A 13,808-nucleotide genomic window follows, 5' to 3' on the forward strand; every position below is an offset into this window, starting at 1 on the left:
GGCCCTACGGATGCAGTTTATTGCCCCTATACAGTAGGAAGCTTCCCTCTTCAAAGGATCTACAACTGATCAAAGCCCCCACCCCATGAGATCCGATCAACCGCACACATTCCGGGAACCGGCGGAATGTCCAGCAGCGCGACAGTCATCACCTACTGAGATCGGGGTGGGACTTCTAATGTACATGTGTGTGGGAACGGGCTTGAAGCGGGGATTCCGAGGATGTCTTTCCGTACTTCAAAGTATTTGCAGGAATGTGCCACATGTAATAAACTGTAATGAAGACCATAAACCTGTGTATAAGAGGCCAGGCCTCAGAGATGCTGTTAGAGCACCTCGAGAAGATACCCTGTTGTCTGATTTGACGTGTTCTGCTCCGTCGGAATAAACTCCTGTTTCCTGCCTTCCAGTTTCCAGCGCCTGCCTCTTTGTTTGATAATCTCGAATGGTATGAGAGGCGGCTAATGCCGGGCAATACTTAAAGGTTATCGGTGGATATCGGCCCTACCTTTCCACAATTCAACTCTACTCCACTCTACGCCACTTAACTCATCTCCACCCTATGCCCTTTCACTCTACGACACTCTACTCCCTCCATGACACTCCTGGGCACTCCAACACACTCAACTCTACACCACGCCAATCCATAACACCCCACTCTACTCCACTTTATGGCACTCCACGCCACTCTCCTTTACCCCTCTAAGTTTTAGCCATGCTGATCTGCAGCCTTGCTGATGTACAACATGGCTAAGCTCTTACACAGGCGAGACATATTGGTTTTGCCTGTGCTTGTTTTCCTTGTTCCTGTAGTGCCAGGATCCCTGAAATCTTGGGCATTATGTGCCCCCTATAAAACTATCATTGATTCATTCATTCTGAAATTGTTGAGCAGCCGCAAGGAGCTACACTGATTACAGTGCTTATAAATAGCTTCCAGAAATGTATGATTAAGTATGCAACATATATAAAGCGAAAAGACCTTCACTGTGCTTACTATTCAGCCTTTACTTTTTAGAACGTTGATGACGCTTTGAACATAATTAGTTTCTGATACTAAAAAAACACAGCACTTTTTCCTTTAAGACTCATCAAAATATGTTGACAATGTCACTGGTTTGTAAACTTTCAAGAGGTTTTTATCCTTAAATTGCCGTGGAGCGTGTGGGGTTATTATTTTGCTAGCAATAAGTCCTCTTATAAATGATACAGTGCATTATATGCACCTTTGGCCTGTCACCCACGTGTTTTAAGGTAAAGACTGTAGGGTTGTTGACATGGCAGTGAGTAACTCGCCCATGTAGAGTTAACAAGGGTAAGCCACTGGTCTTGTGAATAAGCACTTTGTTCAAACCAGCTGCTGGCAATCTCCCTTGGCATCAAACTGCCAAACGGATGAGGTTTTTTATTTTTTTTATTTAAGCTGTACAGTTGTACTGACGCCTGGGCAGTTGTTATTTATTTATTTACTTGTTGTTTAGTTTCTAAAGAGCTGTCATGTGTCAGTTCCCTCAGAGCGTTGGAAATTGCTGTGAAACGGGGAAGTTGGAGTTTGATTGGGTAAAGTAGGATTTTTTTTCCAGCGTTCATCATTTGCGACTAATGATCTGAAGTTCTGTTTCAAAGTGAGTTTGAAAATTCAGTTTTCAGATGCTTTCCGAACCCCAGTTAGTTTAGTCTGGCTCCCAGGTTTGGTTTAAGGGGCCCTCCACAAGCTGGGGCCCTGGGTGTTGCAGCCACTGGAAAGCTTGGTTCTTATGTGCAGTTCCTGGACTTCGATGAATGGGGAGCTGGTTTCTTCAGATACTTTGGGGTTTTGTCTGAGTAGACTTGGAGATAGCATAGGCAGGGACGGACAGGCCTTTCATTCCACCGGGCATTTCCCCAGTGGGCTTTGGATATTGGAGGCCGATTTTGGAAGTCCGGGGGAACTCCTGGCGCCTCTGTCACTTTCTTGAGGTCACTGAGGTTAATTGCAGATGGAATGTAGAGGGAAAGTGATCAGAGAGAGAAGAAAGAAGGAGAGAGAGTACGAATGGATGGTTGGAAAGAGAGATATTGCGAGGACACGAAGGCCGAGGGGCTGGTCTGAGCATTTGTGCCAGTGCTGCTTGTGGTTATCCAGTCTTTAGGACAGAAGACTTTAACTTTGACCAATGCGTCTAAAGAAATCCAGTTGAGCGCTTTGGGGGCTGGTCTGATGTGCACACACATTCAACGATTCAAGCACTTTCTGCCCACCTGGTTTTGTTACCTTTGCAGCCTGCCAACCAGTGGCGTAGCAAGGGGAAGGGGGCGGACCGCCCCGGGCTGCATGAGTTTTGAGGGTAGCCGCTCCTACCTTCAGCCGATGTGGGGGCGGTGACGGCCGCAGGTCTACCTACGCCACTGCTGCCAATGATCTGCCAGTGGTCAGTTAAGGGTAGCGAGAGGATTTTTTGGAATGAAGGGAACTGCATGATGGTGGCCTGGAATCTCTGACAGAATATCGAGAGACAGGATATCGGCAGACAAAATATCGACGCTGGAATATCGAAGGCAAGTATATCGACACCCTATCTACAACATGGTAAGTACAAAAATATCGAAACTAAAATATCGATGTTAAAAATATCGTCATTAAAAATATCGGGGTTTTTTTGTTATTAAAAAAAGAAATACAAAGTAAATAATACTTTTATATAATTTAAATTTATGTAAAAATATTTTAGAATGTTTAAAATGAATAAATAATACATATTTAATGTTAAACATTTAATTAACATTAAACATACAATATGTAATATATATGTATTTAATTATAATATTTATTATTTTTTTAATTAATTTAAAAATATTAACAAATACTATAAATTAAAAATACACCAACACTCATAAAATAATAACATAAAAAATAATAAATATTTATATTTAATACATAACAACAATAAAATATACTTTCAATATTTAAAAAATTAATTAAACACAACATTATGTAACATAATAAAAATAATATAAAATACATAAATAAATATAAATTATATTGGATAGCGTAAGGCTAAAAATTACAATTGAAACTCCATAGGGTGCAACAGTAGGGAAAGTGTTGGATAGCGGATAGGTAAAAATTACTATTCCCACTCCAATGAGTGCAACATTAGGGAAAGCGTTGGATAACGTAAGGGTAAAAATTACTATTCCAACTCCAAAGGGTGCAACAGTAGGGAAAGCGTTGGATAGTGTAGGGGGTAAAATTACTATTCCCACTCCAGAGAGTGAAACAGTAGGGAAAGCGTTGGATAGCGGGTGGGTAAAAATTACTATTCCCACTCCAGAGAGTGCAACAGTAGGGAAAGCGTTGGATAACGTACGGGTAAAAATTACTATTCCCACTCCATTGGGTGCAACAGTAGGGAAAGTGTTGGATAGTGGGTAGGTAAAAATGACTATTCCCACTCCAATGAGTGCACATTAGGGAAAGCGTTGGATAGCGTAAGGGTAAAAATTACTATTCCAACTCCAAAGGGTGCAATAGTAGGGAAAGCATTGGATAGTGTAGGGAGAATAATGACTATTCACACCCCAGAGAGTGCAACAGTAGAGAAAACATTGGATGGCGGGTGGGTAAAAATAACTATTCCCACTCCAGAGAGTGCAACAGTAGGGAAAGCGTTGGATAGCAGCTCGGTAAAAATGACTATTCCCACTCCAATGAGTGCAACAGTAGGGAAAGCGTTGGATAGCGTAAGAGTATAAATTACTATTCCAACTCCAGTGAGTGCAACAGTAGGGAAAGCGATGGATAGCGTAAGGGTAAAAATTACTATACCAACTCCAAAGGGTGCAACAGTAAGGAAAGCATTGGATAGTGTAGGGAGTAAAATTACTATTCCCACTCCAGAGAGTGCAACAGTAGGGAAAGTGTTGGATAGCGTACGGGTAAAAATTACTATTCCCACTCCAGTGGGTGCAACAGTAGGGAAAGCGTTGGATAGCGGGTAGGTAAAAATGACTATTCCCACTCCAATGAGTGCAACAGTAGGGAATGCGTTGGATAGTGTAGGGGGTACAATTATTATTCCCACTCCAGAGAGTGCAACAGTAGAGAAAGCTTTGGATAGCGTAGGGGGAAAAATTACTATTTCAACTCCAAAGGGTGCAACAGTAGGGAAAGCTTTGGATAGCGTAGGAAGAAAAATTACTATTCCAACTCCAAAGGGTGCAACAGTAGGGAAAGCGTTTAATAACATAGATTTTTATTTTAACATACTTCTAAATAATGTTTATATTTGAAATAATGTATAATTAATTTTTCAAATACATCAACATCAATAAAAAACCATTAATAATTAATAAAACCAATTACATTTGAATAATTAATTGACAATAAATTAACAAAAAACACCAATAAATAATAATTATTAAATATTACTCACCAAATAATAAATATTAAAGAATACATTATTTATCATAAAAAATATTATTAAAATTGAACTCAATATTACAAATTAAAATATATTATAAAAAATAATATTTTTTAAAACAAATGTTTAACAATGAATTAATTAATTTTTCTAGTTATTAAAAAATATTTACGAATTACAAATATTAATTGACAATTTAAAAAATAATTATCTATTAAATAATTAATTACCAATTAATAAATATTTAATACATTAATTATCCATAACTAAAAATGTATAAATAATTAAATATTTACAATAAAATTACTTTCCACCGAATACCCCTATAAACCCACAACACGCTCAGGTACTAAAACATAACATTTAATTAAAATTAACATTAATTACCAATTAAATAATTAATTTATCAATTTAAATAATTATTTGCCAATTAATAGTTAATTACAAAATAAATTATACATAAAAAATATTTTATTAATTACAATTAAATTACTTCCCACCCAATTCCCCTATAAACCCACAACCCGCTCCGGGACTAAAACATAACATTTAATTAAAATTAACATTAATTACCAATTAAATAATTAGTTTATCAATTAAAATAATTAATTGCCAATTAATAATCAATTACAAAATAAATTATACATAAATAAATATTTTAATATTTACAATTAAATTACTTCTCACCCTATTCCCCTATAAACCCACAACCTGCTCCAGTACTAAAACATAACATTTAATTAAAATTAACATTAATTACCAATTATATAATTAATTTATCAATTAAAATAATTAATTGCCAATTAACAATTAATTATAAAATAAATTATACATAAAAAAATATTTTATTAATTACAATTAAATTACTTCCCACCCTATTCCCCTATAAACCCACAACCGGCTCCGGTACTAAAACATATAAGTTACTTATAAATAAATGTATTAATATATAAAACGAATACACATATAATATACATTATTTTAAATACTTAACTAAAACATATAACACATACATAATAAAAAACAAAAAATAATACAAATATCGATATTAGTGTCATCGAAATTAGTTACATCGATATATATGCTATCGATATTACTAACTTCGATATTACTTACATCAATATAAAGAATTTCGATATTACTTACCTTAGGGTCGATATTCTGTCCAACGATATTCTTGACATCGATATTCTGCACCTTCTAAATTTCAAACACGATATTTTGGTAGGTCGAAATTTAAAACTCAATATTTTGACTGTGTACCGGTGGCCTGTGCCCCCTGTTAGACTTGTTGCACAAATGAGAGCTTGGAGCCAAATGCAATTTCCAGACTCCTTCCCTTGAGCAAGTGGGATGGAGGTCTTCTCAGACCCATGAGACCATACCAAGACTCTCGCTCTACTCTGCGCCTCATGAGAATCTCAGTTCTAGCTCTATTCACGCAACGTAAGCCCTCTGTCATCGTGTGAAACCCCTGGTCCAGGAGTGAAGATATGGTGGCATGATTCTCTAGTCTAGTCTTTCCAGAACAATATAGTTGACTTGTGGGTCATCGGGGAACTATTGGAAATTCACCATGTTTTGCTGATGATGATCTGCTTGGTGTGCACTTACATGTTGAATAGTACATGGGTGATGGAGAGAAACTGTAGTAAGCCAACTGATAACATTCTGAGCAGGAGCCCACTAACTAGATCAGATTATTTTCAGCTCTGGTTAGAGACAATGGATTTAATAAATGTCTCAGCCAGTGCAGACATGCCTGTCCAATAGAATTATGAGATCCACTGTATTGTATCCAGGAGAATTCATACTTTCTGTGTAAAATGTATTTGGCAATCCATATTTATTTGCTGTGTTATTAAGCTACATTTCTGTAAAGTTGCAAAAACCCGAATCTTAGGGTAACTAGATGGCTCCCTGTCAAGATGACACACATTTCCAGTAATGGATTTTCTTTTATAAAGTCATTCCTTTTAGGTAAATTAGGCTAATTTGGTTAGTGGAACTGAATGAAAACGTCAACTCCAACACAATGTAGTTTTTGTTAAATGAAATCCGAGGACTGGCAATAAGATGTACAGATGGCAGGAAATGATCTGGATACCTTACTTGAAATAAAATAAGGAGAAATTGAGGTATTTAAAATGCATGGATCATATTACACAAAAAGAGAGCTGCATGCATTGGATTTGATAGATTTCTTTGTGTCCTTTTTGTTTTACAATCTCCAAAATATGTCATCTTGAGGGAAATTAAACACATTTCTGGTGCCTTTTGGAACACGTGCAGGCATTTGGTGGGGTGCACGCAATGTGTATATAACAACGTTCTTAAATAAGTCCTATGTGTCTCCGTTCACTCTCTGTGGCCCAGAATGGGGCCTGCTGGCGCTATGTCATGGAATCACCTTCAGTCGTCCTGTTAGCATAAACAACGGCATTGGACATGCTGGGATTTGTAGGCTCATGCATGCAGCAGCAACAAAAAAGCATAATGGTGTGAGAGCTGTTTTCCTTTTGTTCGCTTTAAATACATCAGAATCTGAGCTTGTGCTAATATAAGCTGTGTTTACACTGTCCTCCATCTTGGATCACCATCGTAATTCCCCACGTGATTACTCGCTCTGTTGTTTCTTGTTCTAAATAAAGAATTGCAAGCTTTACAGTAATAAACCGAGAGCGTTCCCAGAAACTACAACCACAATATTCCTAACCAAGGGCATTCCAACTCTCTCAGACTATCGTTGAGCAATGTATCGACTAGCATGCTTGAAAAAAAACTATGAGAGTGACTTAACCCACAGGAACACTGATCAGGAAGAGAATCCTCAAATGTATTCTGTAGTAAAATGTTTCTTCTCGCTTGTGCCTCCTTGGTGCAAACTCTGAGAACCGTGCAGTTGTGGAGAATTGTATGAAAGTCATTGTCTGAAGTCCTTTAAAAGGGCGTGCGTCTCACTGTATTTCGTAACCCTATTTTTCCACCTTCAGAAGGCGAAGTTATGTTGGATTTTTTATTGATCTTTATTAAGTTCTTTGTACTCATGAAATGTATGCCTTGCTATTAAACCTTGTTCGCTTATTTCTTGTATTCAGAAAATTAATTCCTTATGCAAATTTCAAAACGTTTCCTAGTGTCCCTCATTCTAAAATCGAAAGCTTTAATAATGAATTGGTTGCAAACTGTCAAGACGGATCCAGTCGGGGAGCACCTTAGTCCGCACTGAGACTACAACACTACTCACGGTCCTAGCGTTTGGCACAATATACATGATTATTCCACACGGGGTTGCATGCTGACAGTAACATGTTTCCGATTTCGAGGCAGAACTTGATTAGGCTGGCCTTGTGACAATATTGATTAAGCATTAGCTGTAAAAGTCATTTCTTGACCCTTTGAGAGCAATACAGTGCACATGAGCAGGCATTTGGTGGCATATCAGTAACATTTACATCAAGACTTCTGTTCACAAACCTTCCAACGTACCCCTTCCCATGAGGAACACATTTAGCCAGTCCTGTTTTATGTGTTTGCAATACTAAAAATCTTGTGACGTGTGGTTTCCCGTTTCCCGTTGTAAGGTTGGACCAGAAAGTGCCATGCTTGGTTCTTCTTGTGTAATGAACTGGACTGGTAACAAGCTACTGTTATGCAGTGCTTAATTTGTGCAGGAGTTTGCAGGTGATAAGCATGTATAGTCATTTTTGAGCACTGGCGTGTATTTTTCCTCATCTGACTTTGACTGAGAGCATGAAACAGAAAGGGAAAAAAGAGAGGAAGAAGGAAAGAAAGTGGTGGAAAAATACTCGCAATAGAGAAGGTACATATAGTGTAGGCGGTGGAAGAAACACCTGATGTTTCATAAATATTAGACTACCAGAGTATTAAACAACCCTGCCACTCGACAGTTGCCCGCTGAAAAACATTGAACCCCGGCTGTTCTTTTTTTTATTTTTACAATTTAAGCACCGACAGAGGTCAAAATAACACCTATGAATTCATTATTTTCCTAATGACCCTTGTGGCCTCCTGGCCCCATGTCAAGAGAGACAACCGCAGCTGGTCTTGTTGAATTTGTGAAAAGCTCTGTCCATAATTGGTTGTGTTGGGTTATAGCTGTTATGAGCAGAGTGATACTACAGGCCCTAGCTGTCTGACTGCGCCCATCATAAGATTGTACTGCACTGTGATTGCATTTATATAGCACTTACTACCCCTGACGAGGAGTCAAAGTGCTTTTCAGTGAATAGCACGCTACTCCGAAACCCAAAAAGGATGGATTAGTATAGTGAAATTTGAGCTAATTTGAGTGGTGGACATGTGAGTCTGTTAGGCGGATTGAAGAGGACAATGGGGGGATAGCAGAGGAATGAATCTAGAAAGGGTTTATTAGGAGATCATAGTAGTATGATGAGGTTTGGGATGAGCATAAGGAGAGATGAGGTGTAAAGAATCTCTAGAAATGGACTAAAGAGATAGTAGTAAAATTAGTTTTGGGATGAGTCAAAGGAGGGTTAGGTGAGAGAAGAATTCATAAGACTTGTTTAGGAGATTATAGTATTAAAATTAGGTTTGAGGCGATCCAAGGAGGGATAGAGGAGGGAAGAGTCTAGAAAGGGTTATTCTGGAGATCATAGTAGTAGAATGAGGTTTGGGATGAGTCAGAGAGTGTGGGTAGAGGATATATTGAGGGAGGCATTGGTTGAAATATAGTGCATTGAGGTGAGTCAAGGCTTTTGTTTTACTGTAAGAGTAAAGTAACAAATATATAGATACAGAAGTACATATTATACATATGTATATCAAGAAATGCTCATATCTAGATACACACATATGATCAAATTATATGCTGTAGATTTGTGTTAGAGTTTGTTTTTTATGTAGGAAAGAGCCAACTCTTGAAAAGCCTTCTGAAGATAAGATAGTTATCTGGGATCTTACGTTTGGGGGTAATGAATTCTGCAGTTTGGCTGCTTGAACAGAGAAAGATGTGCCACCTATGTTTTATTTTTCTTGTATGGTGGAATTTTGAGGTGAGGTGCCAATCTGGAGCGGAAGCTCCTATGGGCGTAAAATCCGCTCCGCTCGCGGATTTTGCGGATTTTCGGGAAATTCGCAATCCGCGAGATTCGCGGATTTCCCGCAAAATCCGCTAAATTCGCACGCTGCGGATTTTTTTTTCTGGGTGATACAATTTTTGCGGCGCGCGGCGTTCACTTACCGTCATTCAGCGTTTGCCGAGTTGTTTTTCTCAATATTTTGCGAGTGCTGCGCCATTTTGGATCTTGCTGCGGGATCCCGCGAGAATTTGGCGAGCGCGATTCCGTAATCGCGGCTTGCCAACTTGCGCAGCGAGAGTTTGTCAACGCGGATACAGCGTGATCACGTATCGCGGTACTTCGCAATTGCGAGCTTGGAGATGCGGCGAGCAGCAACAATCTCGCACGCGCGAAAATATAAAATTTGCAACTCTGCACAAGAAATCCACCAGCAAGCAGCATAAACCTTCTGGAAATGATGATTTTTATCTGAATAACTCCTCAGGTTGACATTTGCCTGCACTTTTCTTGCGAGGAGTCCATTTTGGGGAGGGGAGGGGGTGGGAGGAAGGAAGTGCCCCACAGTCTTCAACTTCCTGTTCCTGTCCAGCAGGCTCCTCCCAGTGCTTTGTCCATCTCCTGGTCACTTTTCATTTGGATCTGGAGCTGGAAGGATTACTTTTTGTGGATGTTGCTGGATATTTGGATTTGAGGCCTTTTTGACTTTCTTTGGATCACTTTTGGATTAGAAATTTCACAAGTAAGTTTGTTTGGGGCATTACAGTTGCTGCAAATACAATTTTGGAATTTTCGATTTTTGGGCTGTTTTGGGGCCTTTCGCCCAGGGGTACTCAGTGGTGGGTGGGCTGAGTCTTTCTGTGGGGTGTCTTGAACTTAAACATCATGGAGGGCATGGATGGATTGGGATTGTGCTGATTTTTCAGTGATTTTCGTTTTTTGGGGCTGTACTTGTGGCCTTTTCACCAGGGGTATTTGAGTCTAGCATGGGCCTAGTCTTTCTGTGGGGTGTATTGAACTTAAACATCATGGAGGGCATGGATGGAATGGGATTGTGCTGATTTTGCAGTGTTTTTCGATTTTTGGGGGTGTTCATGGGGAGGGACAGGCCATGTGGCTGGGGGCCATTTTGAGTGCTGCTACAGGCCCTGGCCATGTGCAGGGAGGCAAGTGGCCATTTTAAATGTAGGCATTGTTGTTAGGCCTGCAACCATTTTGCCTACTTTTCAACCTTTATGCCCAGGGGTAGTGAGTCTTGCATGGGCCTAGTCTTTCTGTGGGGTGTATTGAACTTAAACATCATGGAGGGCATGGATGGAATGGGATTGTGCTGATTTTTCAGTTATTTTCGTTTTTTGGGGCTGTACTTGTGGCCTTTTCATCAGGGGTATTGAGTGTAGCATGGGCCTAGTCTTTTTGTGGGGTGTCTTGAACTTAAACATCATGGAGGGCATGGATGGAATGGGATTGTGCTGATTTTTCAGTGTTTTTCGATTTTTGGGGGTGTTCATGGGGAGGGACAGGCCATGTGGCTGGGGGCCATTTTGAGTGCTGCTACAGGCCCTGGCCATGTGCAGGGAGGCAAGTGGCCATTTTGAATGTAGGCATTGTTGTTAGGCCTGCAACCATTTTGCCTACTTTTCAACCTTTATGCCCAGGGGTAGTGAGTCTTGCATGGGCCTAGTCTTTCTGTGGGTTGTCTTGAATTTAAACATCATGGAGGGCATGGATGGAATGGGATTGTGCTGATTTTTCAGTGATTTTCGTTTTTGGGGGCTGTACTTGTGGCCTTTTCACCAGGGGTATTGAGTCTAGCATGGGCCTAGTCTTTTTGTGGGGTGTCTTGAACTTAAACATCATGGAGGGCATGGATGGAATGGGATTGTGCTGATTTTTCAGTGTTTTTCGATTTTTGGGGGTGTTCATGGGGAGGGACAGGCCATGTGGCTGGAGGCCATTTTGAGTGCTGCTACAGGCCCTGGCCATGTGCAGGGAGGCAAGTGGCCATTTTGAATGCAGGCATTGTTGTTAGGCCTGCAACCATTTTGCCTACTTTTCAACCTTTATGCCCAGGGGTAGTGAGTCTTGCATGGGCCTAGTCTTTCTGTGGGTTGTCTTGAATTTAAACATCATGGAGGGCATGGATGGAATGGGATTGTGCTGATTTTTCAGTGATTTTCGTTTTTGGGGGCTGTACTTGTGGCCTTTTCACCAGGGGTATTGAGTCTAGCATGGGCCCAGTCTTTTTGTGGGGTGTCTTGAACTTAAACATCATGGAGGGCATGGATGGAATGGGATTGTGCCTATTTTTCAGTGTTTTTCGATTTTTGGGGTTGTTCATGGGGAGGGACAGGCCATGTGGCTTGGGGCCATTTTGAGTGCTGCTACAGTCCCTGGCCATGTGCTGGGTGGCAAGTGGCCATTTTGAATGCAGGCATTGTTGTTAGGCCTGCAACCATTTTGCCTACTTTTCAACCTTTATGCCCAGGGGTAGTGAGTCTTGCATGGGCCTAGTCTTTCTGTGGGGTGTTTTGAATTTAAACATCATGGAGGGCATGGATGGAATGGGATTGTGCTGATTTTTGTGGGTTTTTTTCGATTTTTTGGGGTGTATAACTGAACTGATGTTCCTCTGTATTCCATTGTTTTTAGGTGCACAAGACTCAAGAGAACCACCAGTGCCAGGAATAAGTCCTGCAGCGGTGTGTGTGTGCAGCATAACGTCACGCGACGTCACGTCTGGCCTCAGACAACTCTAAAATTTGTGCAACTGCGGCCTGCTGTCTAACCTGCTCTGAAGAAGATGGCCCCAAAAAAAGGTCTCCGTAGCTCCTCTAGCAAGAAAGTTGCTAGTAAGGAGCAGAAGAAGCAAGTTACCAAGGAGGCTGGTGTGCCGGCCGCCGCGTTTTTTGGGAGCAAAAAAAAAAGTACGCCTGCAGTAGCAGCAGGATCTGCTGGGGACCAAGCTGGGAGTAGCACCCCCGCTCCATTGGGTTCAGTGCCTCCACCACCACGCCAACTTAAGTCAAAGCCCTTGAGTGCTTCAGAGGCAGTCAGTGTACTTCTCCAATCACCATCGACCAGTGATGTTGGCTCATCGCAAGAAAGTAGCAGCAATGTCCCTGAATCAACACAGGTTGTTGTAACTCATCTGACAAGTGTTGAACAACCACAGCCGCAACAACAACACCATGCCCAAGTACAAGCCCAAGTACATGTGGAAGGAGAGGCAGCGCAAGGAGATGCGCAAGCAGAGGTGCATGGAGGGTCACAAGTGCCCACAATAGTTGTTCCTCCCGAAGTAGGGGCACATCAGGAAATCGACAATCAAGCCGAGGTATCATTGGAAGCCACTCCTCCTGATGATCATTCATTGTCTTCCACATCCCTAGCAAGGAAAAGATCAAGGTTGGTGTCTACATCTTCTTCAAGCCCACCTCCTTCTGATGATCCCATTCTGGATGAAGATTGGGAACCATCATCACGGCAGTCTGAGAGTGAGGCACACCATGATCTGACAAAGGTACCTAAGCGTAAAAGGAAGGTCGTCGAAAAACTCATAGCTATGGAGTGTGATGAGGCTCAACAAGAAGTGACGGATACTGCTGCTGGTGAAGCCTCTCACGATGACGACGAGCCAGTCATCATAAAGGTCACTGCAGCCCCAGCGGGCATGCAGCAAAGAGACATTTTGACCCTATCCCGAGAAGCTGCTGAGCGTGATGATGATGTCGACGAGGAGGCAATGGAAATGGAAACACAACAATCATTAGATTTGGAGTTAACTAGTACACCAGCACCTACCGCTTCCATATTTCTTTCTCGCAAGAAGGGACCTCCATCCACCTCGACCTCAATTCGTGGTGGTGAAAGTGCAAAACGTACTGAAGTTCGGCAATCCACATCCTCCACTTCATCTGGCATTAGCAGCAGGACCACCACCACCAGTATCGCCGCCTCCTCCGGCCCCCAAAGACATTTCAAGTCTCCAGTTTGGGACTTCTTTAGTGTTTCCCCAAAAAAGGAAAACGTAGCCATTTGTAGCATTTGTAAGCTTCGAGTTAGTCGTGGTAAGTTTGGTACCAACTATGGTACCGGAGGCCAGAGAGGTCATCTTAGGAGAATGCACGCTGTCCAATGGTTTGCGCACCTAGAGGCGGTCAAGGAAGCCCGAATTGCACGTAATGAAAACGTTGATTTTTCATCTGATGATGACGAGGAGGAAGAAGACGATTCAAACACTTCACTTACACCCAGTACCCCTGTCAGCAGCACACCCCATGTGAGCCACACTAAGAGTGTGAGAGAGAGTGAGACATCAATGCGAAAAAGTTCATCAGAGCGC

The sequence above is a fragment of the Lissotriton vulgaris genome, chromosome 5 (genome assembly GCF_964263255.1).
Source record: "Lissotriton vulgaris chromosome 5, aLisVul1.2, whole genome shotgun sequence".
In the NCBI taxonomy this organism is placed as follows: Eukaryota; Metazoa; Chordata; class Amphibia; order Caudata; family Salamandridae; genus Lissotriton; species Lissotriton vulgaris.